We start from the raw sequence: 12,377 nt of genomic DNA on the forward strand, positions 1-12,377 counted from the left end.
TGTTGATTTTTCATTATTCGAGTCACGTAGCCATCAAGTATCGGGCTGTTTATGTTCATTTACGTCTTCTTTATCCCCTTCACTACATCCTTTTCTACTTTCAAAAACTCCTCATTTCTCAACTTACTTATTATTTCTCTATTTGATTATGTTAAGATTTTCTACATTCTCTTAACAAACATCTGCTAAATCGTGTACAGCGTATCCAAAATTCTTGTCTCGGCTTTTCTTATTGCGTCCATAAATATGACCATATTACCAGAGATCTGGTTTAAGATTTAGCAACGTTTAATTCTTCACCTGTGCTGTCTTGTATTTTCTCTCTTTCACTCCAATACTCCTCTATATCTGCAACATTTCCTTCAGTTGAACTCTGAACATCATTTCTCTTTTAACTCTCTTGTCATCAGATACCAAGATTACTTATCCTTCTCCATATATCGATTCACTAAATTCCGTTCTGCTTTCTTTTACTCCTCTGTCAAATATTTTAATTCTCTTCTGATTCAATAAAAACCTCTCCCTCTCTGTTCTCTTTTCGTTCCGCTACCTCGCGTTTTGTCGCGTCACAGTATTTAAACGAGATTGATTGGTGTATTTGCAGGTGTCCGCGCAAATGTGTATGTGTGTGTATAATTTCAGCTATTGGTTTACCTCTTATTACATTGTTGTCTTATTCTGATTTTATTAGTAGGCTGCTGTTATTAGTAGGCTTTGTAATAACAATTTTGCCGATGCCTAACCATTTACTATTGCCTATTGTATTTATGTTTATGTTAACTATATCGTCTATTGTATACTTTGTCTATTACTCTGTTAACGAATGGTCTTTTTCATATAGCTTTGCAATAAATTATATATGCACTAAATTAAATTAAATATTTTAGCTGGCTGAAGTAGAATTTTATTGACCTCAATGAATATACTAGATTATTAATTTTCTGGGTAGTATATATACATACATACATATATACATATTGTATATAACGCAAAGTGACAACATTAACAAAAAGATAAATCATCCTTTCTACATAATTTTATATGTTAATTAGCCATTGAATATCAGCCAATTTGAATTCTAATTGGCTGATATGTGTATATGTGTGTATGTATATCTATATAAATGGATATTAAATTTTATCAAATATAAGTTCTCTTTAAACTTTTATTTTATTATAAACTGATGAACATATTAATCTTATACATATATATCTTGAATATTTATATACTATTACATATCTCGGAATTATCACACTAGAATTACATTAAAAAATTTTTAAAATATCAATAAAATATATAATATTAATATATATAAATATATAATATTAATATTAACATATATAAAAATTCAATTAACATATATAAAAATAGTAGTTCAGATTTTACAAAAAAAAGACAAACGAAATGAAGTATATAAATACTCTTATCTAAAAAGAAAAAGAAGCCACTTTAGCTTGTGGCTTCATTTTTCTACTCTTCTTTTGATTATCACGAAAGGCCTTTGTCCATCTTGACAAAGTCTCAAAATTCTTTGGCTATAATTGTTAATATATATATTATATTATCTTGATATATATTATATTATATATAGATAAGATATATATTATATTAGCTTGAATATATTAGATGTGAAATCTCGCAACTCATCACATAAGAATCACATTGAAAGTCATAACAAAAAAGTCATAAAAAAAAAGAACTATGTTTACGATTTAACATAAAGAAAAATAAACTCATTAATTAATAAGAAGAATATAAATTATATATCCAAAACTTAAATATCTGCAGCTTGCGGCTCCATTTGCTTAGCCTTTTTTTTATCGCGTATGATCCTCTATTGTTGCTGAAACATATAGTCCAAAATCTCACCGCGAGTTTATGCATCTATCGCGTATGCAGGTGAAATGTCCTCATTCTTGTCCTCTACTTTCTTAAAACTAAATATTTACTAAGCGAATATTTACTAAGCAAGAAGCTTATCTTTCTGGAATTGTACTAATTTCTCTATAACTTGTAATTTGTAATTTGCTTCGTTTTCTGGGAGGCTTAGTAACAACAGTTCTGCTCATCATTAGTGTATGCTTTTTAATTTTTCTATATACAATAAAATAATAATAATAATAATAAAATGTTAAAAAAATTGAAATTCGTGTTGAGGGCAACACTAATGCCCATATTCATAGTCAGACCTTGTACTGATTATGAATACGAATATATATTGCCTAAAAAAAAGTGGTCATTAATTATGGCTTACAACTTACGAGAGAAGGAGCGAGCCCGCGGCTCCGGCTGATGAACAAAGACGCAGCAACAAGGTCACGATACAAATTCGCGCACACAATCGTGCGCCATTCAACCATCTTATTTCATTGTCATGTCAAACATGATGTCACAATTACATTATAATACTATGGACCACGTTTTACTGCCTCAAGTTTTTTGTGTGTCAATGTCACTTTTATGACATATTTACATCCTATTGACGTCGAAGAAATGACGTAAATTTTATGTATTAGAAATAATGTCATTGCTTTTTTTGGTGAACACTTATATAACAATACAGGTTTATAATCCTTTTGAGTCTACGAGATTCCGATTGCAACTTTGATCTTAAATGAAAATTAAAACTCTCTATCTCTCTTTGACTTTAAAACAAGACAGATAGTTTTAAGTTTCACTTAAAGTCAAAGTAACGTTAGTGCAACCAAGCCCTAGTAAAATACACGACCTTGGTCTCGGGCTTGTGCAGATTGTAGGTAAAAACTCAATTGAATCACTTTTCAAATGCAAAAGGAATGTGTGTTCAACTGAGGTCACAAGAGAATTCTTACCTGTAAATAGAAAATAACAATATTTCCTACTCCGTTCGCTAGCAAAGCGAGATTTCTACACAATTGACCCGGGAATAGGATATGCTTCAAGGCCTTCAAATAGTATATAATAAGAACGTACTTGCGAGTGTTTAATTATTAATAAACAACAGAATTAAATAAAATTTTCTGTGAAATTGATGAATCTGTAAAAATAATTAACTAATAACGTTATAAAGAAACATGATAAAATGTGGTTTCTCAATAAAATGTGTACGAGCAAAGTAGTCTTGAGGACAAAACTGTTGTGATAACGGGGGCAAATAGTGGTATTGGCAGGGAGACTGCTAGAGATTTATACGCCAGAGGTAATTTTACTAAGATGATATTTTAAATTTTAAATTTTATTCTACTCTCTAAAAGTGAATCAACATATTATTATTGAAAAACAGTAAACAGTCACTGATTATGATAATTATAAGTGTAATACTGTAAATCAGTAAAATTTCACTGAAAGAATTAAATAATAATACTGATTATTTCAAACAATAATAATAGATTACTAGCAACAGTAACTTTTGACTACAAAATCAGAAATATGAACTATTAAAATCAGTAAATGTCCTACACTGAAAGAAATGTTTTATACGAATCATTATTTTATTAATATTTCACATATTATGGCTTGTTAATCAATACCTACGGGAAATATTTCCACAATTTCTGAATGCATGTTGAAACCGAAATAAACCACATTAAGATGAACGCTGATTGTCGCAAAACAAGCGCTTAGATTAAAATTAGCCCAGCAATTACGTTAATATATGTTATATTTTATTCTTGTATGCAAGCCAGCATAAAATGACACTGTTGGTCGAATTTTTAATCATTTAGAGAGAGAGACAATCATATTATGATCCACATCGATAATGTTAGAAGAAAGCGAGTAATAATCACTATAGCGAGAAAAATTTGATATTATATTCGCAAAAATACAGCTTCAAAATACTCAAGACTGATATCGATTCCTGACGATATTCGAAATCGAATCTATTACCGTTTTTTGTAGTCTCTCTTGCAGTGGAAATCAAAAAGTTCCAGCAAGTTTATTTAATTTCAGGAATCGTGATTTGCGCGGTAAAAAATCAAATTTTTTTTGATAGCATCTTTTATGACGAAGATTTTATTGATAAGTTGTGATTCGCACAGCGAGAATTACAACTCTCACTGCAATATGTAATATTTATTATTTTCTATTCCGTTCGCTGATAAGGCCAGAGATTGTTTGATTCACGATAAGTACAATCGAACTGGGAGTGACTAGAATTTGCAGTAATATATAAGAAACACTGCAGTCTTCAAGTAATATATAACAACACGGAACAAAATCGAAGCACTTTCTGTGAAATTGGTAAGTGAGCAATTTGCAATAAAAATAATTAACTAATAACGTATAAAGAAACACGATAAAATGTTGTGGTTTCTCAATAAAATGTGTACGAGCAAAGTACATCTTGATGTACTGTCACTGTTGTGTCAAAACTGTTGTGATAATGGGAGCAAATAGTATCGGCAAAGAGACAAACTGCTAGAGATTTATACGCGAGAGATTTTACTGAGATATATTTTTAGTTATTCTAATCTTTGAAATGCAAATAGGGGAGACCGAGGCTAATAAGACTCATTTTTCAGTTTCGAATTTTTACAGACGAAATTAAGAGACTTATCAAAAAAATGAATTTTACATCAGTTACTACATTTGACTTCCTAATAATATTTTAATAATAAGAGGAAACTGATAATTAATATGAAAAAAATGCATTTTTTTTAATGCATTCCCTCTGATTCAACTAACTTCGGGATCGGAGTAATTCTATTAAGATTATTAAAATAAAGATTAATGTATTTTAAGCTACATCTTTGGCTACATATTAATAAAATTTTTATAAAAATATTTTAAACACAAACATTCGCAGAGCAGAGCAAAACAATGCTTCTTTTTGCAAAATTTATTCATTTCGTGCAAAAACACGTCGAATGAGCTTAGTTTTCGAGATTGAACATGAAAGAACTAAATTTATAATATTTACTACTGAGGAAAATCTCTTTAAAAGGAATAAAATTTTGAAGAATAAGTACTATAAGATCGTCATTAAATGAGTCATACAGTATCATGCTGGTTATCTGCTATCCCCCCCCATCTGTTTTTTTTAAAAACATTAATAATATAACGATAACAAAGACACATAAACAAAAAAATCTTGGACTTTATTAAGTAAGAACTACACTTACTATCTAAGCAGAAATCAAATATCTCAGACAATCATACACAATTGTAAAATAAAAATTTTAAAAATAAAAATATTTACTTAGGTGTAATTATTTTTTAAAATTGTGACATAATTTCTATCATAGATGTGTTCGCAACAAGATGTTACAGCAGATTTAGCGGCAGTCGTTACTGCGTGCTCAGCACGTTTACGTATGTCTCGCGTGTTTTGTTTTTAATGTAGTCTCGATTATTCTACTTATTCTTATAATCACTGACCCTGGTCTTCCTTATATGGAAAGACCAGTAATAGCGTAGAACAGTTAAACTGAATGTTAAAATTTTTTGCAATATTAATCTCGTCATGCTTGATTTTTCTACATAATTATATCGATAGTCCATCAAAATTATTTTCAGATCTGTATCTATTTAAATTCTTACACTTCAAATAAAATCGATTTTTCCGTGCAGATGTTGCTTGTGATATAAATGAAATATAGATTTGTTATTGGTTAAAGTGATGTATATAATTCTCTTCACAATGATAATTCCCAATTGTATTGCATCGTCCGACTGTCCGAAATTTGATTTTTTTTCTTGTCTTTGGTATGCAATGTCATATCTCGAAAATTTTTGACTGTTAGATTTGAGAGTCCAAGATCGGAAAATTTTAGTATTAATTTTAGTCATATTTCCGTGAAATTTGAGATTATATATCCTAAAAATTTACTGCCAGTACTGAAAATATATGTATAGCACAAAAATAGGTATACCATATGCAGCATGCAATGCTCTCTGCATGAACGAATTCTAGTATACATTAGAGGCATGTATGTATGAGACTGTATGTATGTTATTTAAGAAATCGAGCATCGTGTGATTCCGTCTTTAGGCATACGCTGCCTCACTCTGTCGTTCTGTACGTTGATTTGGCCCAATACACTACCGTGTCTTTTGATTATATATAGCCAATTATATCTTGAGTTTTGTTTCTTAGATAGGTCAGTCACTAAAGATGAAAATAATACAACTAAATAACAACTAAATAACAACTAAAAAAAGAAAATGAGATGTTTTATTGTTTTAGTCGACAATTTTTAGTATAACAAGACGAAATTAAAAAATATAATAAGATTAAATTAAAAAGTGCTACATTAAGGGAGATACTAAGTAATGAAACAATAAAATTATTTTTTCTGTTTTTTATTAAAACTCAATAATATATAGAAATAATGAAAAATGATAATAGCGCTTTTTTTGTTGCTGCTAAAGTTTCCTACAAAATGAGTATTTATCAAACTTCGTGCTATGAATAGAATTGGAGACACAATGATTTGAAGATAACTTAAAATCCTAAAAGTATCCTAAAGTTTCTTGAAAAATAGACAAGAAAGAGCACTGTTTTAGTTATTTTCTTTTACATTGTTTGAATGCATCGGAGAATTAACCTGGTGTCATTGTGGCTGGGTCATAATGACCCGAGACATTTTTAAACATTTTGTATTTTTTTACATACTTCATAGATTTTAACTAATCTCTTAGCTGGAGCTAAGACTTTCTAAAACCATTGTTGACATTGCGAGAATAGACCAAAAAAGTATTCGGGTTATCATGATTCACTTCAACGTCCATGTAACATTTTAGCACCACAATGACGCCGAGTTAAAAGTGACATAAGATAATTTAAAGTAGAAGTCTTATATGAAAAAATTCAGCTCCATACGATTAATATTTTCAGAGATATTAAGCTCTAAAATAAGCAATTTTTTTATGAAATTCCTTTTTTGAATATTAAAGTATTTTTTTCATATATATAATGAAATAACAAGTTAAACAGTAATGTAAATAACAAGAATCTTAAAAAAATAAATCATTTTACATCTACGATGTAATGTAATACTAAAATTGTTCGCTTTACGTTAAGTACATATACAGGGTGTTTCAAAATTCGCGTCTACGAAGTACAAGATGTAATACTTTATTATATATACTTTTTTGCAAAATTGCGTCTGATAATGAATTTTTGCAATAGAGCAAGTTGAAGTTAATGAATAAGCGCTCTGATCTATGTAGTCTTTTATTATAAAAAAGTAAAGAAAGAATTAGCTCTTAAAATATCGAATATTTTATTTTATTTTTTTTTACTTTATATTTAATAACTGTTTTAAAATAAATCAATTTTTAGGCGGACGCGAATTTTAAAATACCCTTTATAATCAGCACTTACTAAAATGAATTTTCTTATCAATTCATTTTCTGTATGTCTCTTTGCAAAAAAAATGAAATCTTTAACGAAAAGAAAACATTTTTTATGTAACTTTTTAAAACGATTAACAAGAGTGAAAAAAGTGAATTACGGAAATTTTTTACAAATATCTAATGTAACTATTTTTTTAAGTTACGTTAAGAATATTTTATTTTTCGTTGAGAGAAAGATTTTTATGAAAATATCTCGTTCTTTAAGCGTCATAATCACTTTTTATCACTCATATTGATAAAGCTAATTGTTTTGTTATTAAAAGTTACGTCAGAAACTTTTTCTTTTCATTGAAAGATTATATTTTTTATTATAAAGAGAAATACAAAAAATGAAATAATAGGGGAGAACTGATTGTAAGTTGTTTTTATTATTCCACACCGTGCATCTTCTCTGACTTTGAGTAATTAGATGATGATAACTTTAAATCTACGTAACTTGGTCATAAGAAATTGTACAAAAAAAAAAAAAGAAACTCGTGAAGGTAAAAAATATATAATATCTACTTTAGCAATACCAAAGTAGATACTTATATATATAAATATTTACTTTATACAATATACATAATCGATAATGTTAGAAGAAAGTGAGCAATAATCAATATAGTGAGAAAAATGCGATTTTATATTCGCAAAACAGCTCCAAATTGTTCGAGACTTCCGGACAATTCTTGAAGTCGAACTAATTACCGTAATACTGGTAGGTTGTAATTCGCACTGCGAGAGTGTGACTGTTCGTTGCAACGTGATAAATACTTATACTTATTGCTTTTTATTCTGCTCGCTACACAATAAAAAAATTGTGTTAAATATTTGTGTTAAAAATAGTCCGTTCATATTCTGTTAAGAGTTTGTGTCAAATTTTTTAATATATTCGAGTTTTAATTTAACATAATGATTATGTTATTTAAAGATTTTGTGTGAAATTGATGTTCAACATTTCTTCAATTAATATCAAAATAAATTTATGAGTAAATGCACAAATAACGTAAAAATAATGTAAGAACATAAATTCTAAGACAAATAAATAAAATACGTATTAATTTAACATATCATAAATATCAATTTTCTGAAAAAATGCTATCACGGATTGTTTAACGTCGATGATATCTTTTTTTATATTTATTGTCTTACATAATATTTGTGTTATATATTTATATTATCTTGTGTTGAATTAATCCAAATTTGAGTGAACCGTTGCGATATGCGGTTTATGTTAAATTCGACACATTTTTTTCCAATAGTGCAGCAAAAGATCAAGTGTTGAGATTTGTATTCACATAATTATATAATCATATGTACATATATACATGAAAATTATATTACGAATCGAAAGGGGATAGAATATGCAGGCCTAAAGTAATATATAAGAACATAAACATGATGTAATTATACAATAAAGATCAAAATCGATTATAGCACTTCCTGTGAATTCGATATAGTGAATGATTTCGATTTAGTGAGAATAAATATAATTAACTGATAACATCGTAAATAAAGAACACTATAAAATGTTATGATTTCTCAATAAAATGTGTACGAGCAAAGTACGTCTTGAGGGCAAAACTGTTGTGATAACGGGGGCAAATAGTGATATTAGCAAGGAAACTGTTAGAGATTTATACACGAGAGATGATTTTACCGAGATATTTCAAATTATTCTCTTTGAAATTCATGTATATAGGTACCATAGGGCCATTAAAATAATAATGTAGGACGATCAATCTGAATACCAAAATTTTTTGCAGCGTTGTTCTCATCATGTTTAAGTTTTCTACATAATTATTTTGATGGTCCAGCAAAATTATTTTTAGTATCTGTATCTATCTAAATTTTTACACTTCAAATAAAATCGTTCTTTTCATTCAGATATTGCTTATGGCAATAAATAAAATATAAATTTGTTATTGATTAAAAAAGACAGTAATTTCAAATTGTATATTATTATTGAATAATCATATAACAATATTTTATATAACAATATTTTAGAAGCATTCGTTTCTTTACTGGATTAATAGACTTTTTTGATTATTCTTTTCTTAATTTAAGAATTCCATAAATTTTTTTTCACAAATCAATAAATATTAGAATGTTTGAAACGTTTGTAAAGAATTTAAAAAAAAAATGTAAATATATCGCATTTTACATCAAGTCTTAGATGTTCTAAAAGATGACGTTTACATGTTACAGCAATGTTTGTGCAGATTCGTTCAGTATTGCTTATTTCGTATGATTTTGGAAATGGCTAAGGATAAAATGTTTTTATGATATCTAAAATCCTATTTCAAAAGTACAAATGCTATTTAATTAGCAAAAAGGATCTGTGTGTAATTTTTCTATTTTATTAAAAGACACGTGTAATATAGTTTTAAATATTAATAAATTATGTTTTAATTTATAATTTATTTATTAATGTCCGTACAAACTTTTTGAAATAATCTAATAAAATATATTTTCTTAACAACATTTGTATAAATAATATATATATATATATTTAGGTGCTAGAGTAATTCTGGCTTTTAGAAATATGGCAATGGCAAATAAAGCAGTTGAAGATATAAAAAATAATCCACCTTCAAGGTAAATAGATAAATTCGTAACATAAGAATTAAGAATCAATTGAGTTAATTATCATTTGCTTGATTTTTTTCTTTTTCTTTCTTCATTAAACTTATCTTATATTTATATTAATTAAATTTTTGTACGTTAAAAAAAATGACGATGTAGTTCGTAATTTTATGGCTGTTTTTAGATTCAAAACAGGATATGAAAATAACGCAGGTGAACTTGCGGTTTATTCTCTGGACCTATGTAGCTTGAAGAGCGTAAGGGATTGCGCAAAAAATTTGCTGACGAACGAAGCAGCTATTCACATACTTATAAATAATACGGGTATAGCTGCTTATCCGTTATACGAGAAAACAGAGGACGGAAATGAAATGACATTACAAGTCAACCATCTTGGTCATTTTCTTTTGTCATTTCTACTGTTGCCAAAAATGCAGAAGTCATTTCCCAACTGTAGAATAGTTAATGTCTCGTCACTTGCACATTTTTGTATGTAAAATATACCAAAAATATTGTATTCTTAACTTAAGAATATCCCACTTATGTATAGTATGTTTTCTTCTAAAATAAGCAAAAATCTTAATTTAAGAGGGAAATCTAAATTATCATATTCTTAATATAAGAACAGGCTGTCCTATTTTAACGATTATCTCAAATATCTTTGTTTCAGACAAAGGTTGCATAATTTTAAGGGGGAATCGTTTTCAAAAACCACGTGAAACACGCGTGTAACGATGACCTTTACAAATCAAGAATATATTATTATAATTTAAGAAAATATTTTTATATCTATTAAAAGGAAATATTAAGTACATCTTTCAAAAATACAATTTTTTTGGTATAATATTGTGAGAACTTTAAAACTGAACTAAATCGATTTTTGTTTACTAGTTCTTATTTAAAACTAGGAAATTTTTTTTGCAACAATCATTATTAAAACTTTGAATAATGAATAAGCGAGTTTATAATTTCAGTGTGAAGAATTCTTAAACACTAAGATTATCAAATATAATTCATGAAAATAATATAATTCGTGAAAATAACTTGAGGCTATATATCTTACAGTTTTTCTTCTTGTATAGATCTTTTACAATAAACATCTTGTATAGATATCTTTTAAGAAACATTATCAACACTTTTAAATTGTGTGCCAATATTAGAAGAGTCATTTCATTTTTATTACACAAAAATTTTCTATTGTAGGGGCTGATATAGATTTCGATAATATTAATTTGGAGAGATCTTACGGGCCGATCAGAAGTTGCACAATCTAAATTAGCGAACATTTTGTTTACCAAGGAACTCGCTCGTAAATTAAAAGGTATGACACAAACATTGCATTTATACGAATTGCATTGAATCACATTTACATAATATTTGAATCATTAATTACTTATTAATGATTTGTTACATAATAAAGGAAAAATATACATCGAAGATAAATTCTTACATAAAGATTTCGATTTTTAGAGGCAAATATTTATGGGATAAACACATATTGTTTATATCCTGGTATGATTCCGACCAGACTATTCCGGTATAGTGATAGGGTACTATTTTCAGGTTTTACTTTCTGTTGTAAGATGTTTACGCAATTGTTTTATAAAAATGCTGAACAAGGAGCGCAAATAATAATATATTGTTCAGTAAATGAAGAGGTAGCCAATGAGACTGGACTTTATTATTCGTAAGAATATATTCTATATTATATAAAAAATTACTTTTATAAAGTAAATATAATAAATTTAGTTTGCGTTATATCTCTTTATCCCTTTTTTATCTTTAGGAATTGCGGTGTTACTACTGCATATCGAAAGGCAAAGAATCATCAATACCCGGAAAAATTGTAGAATGTATTCTGTCGTCTTTTACATCTGGATCCAGAAAAAAATTTTCCTACAATTTTGGAAATCGTTTCGCATCAAATGCATTGAAAATGTCTTTTATTCTCAAGAAAATCATTGAGAAAATTTATAAATAGTGTTTATATTTATTTAATCTTTAATTCATAAAATGTTTAATACAAAAAATAAATATATTTTAATAAATGTATATCTAATAAATATTTTATGGTTTAATTCATGTATTTAAATAGATTAAAAATAGATATTAATGTAATAGCTACTAAGGCTCGATTTCGCAATATATAGTTACTTAAAGATTAAAGATAATCAAGAAATTCATGAATGAATTTCATTGATTCTAGCAATTTTTAATCTTTAGGTAATCATGTATTGTGAAAACCTAGGGCCTAAGACATGTTTTATAGTTTTTATGTCATATGCATGCGCGCGCGTGTATATGTGTGTGTGTGTGTGTGTGTGTGTGTGTGTGTGTGTGTGTGTGTGTGTGTGTGTGTGTGTGTGTGTGTGTGTGTGTGTGTGTGTGTGTGTGTGTGTGTATAGTACGTATACTACTACTTACTTACTACTACTTACGTACTACGTACGTACGTACGTAACGTAACGTAACGT

At 27.9% G+C, this 12,377-nt stretch overlaps 1 pseudogene; it reads left to right on the forward strand.

Annotated features, from left to right (window-relative positions):
* The first annotated feature begins 8,867 nt into the window (after positions 1 to 8,867).
* On the forward strand, positions 8,868 to 11,837 carry LOC105618450 (annotated as a pseudogene).
* Positions 11,838 to 12,377: the final 540 nt, after the last annotated feature.

This window comes from Atta cephalotes (genome assembly GCF_000143395.1).
Source record: "Atta cephalotes unplaced genomic scaffold scaffold00016, whole genome shotgun sequence".
Classification (NCBI taxonomy): domain Eukaryota; kingdom Metazoa; phylum Arthropoda; class Insecta; order Hymenoptera; family Formicidae; genus Atta; species Atta cephalotes.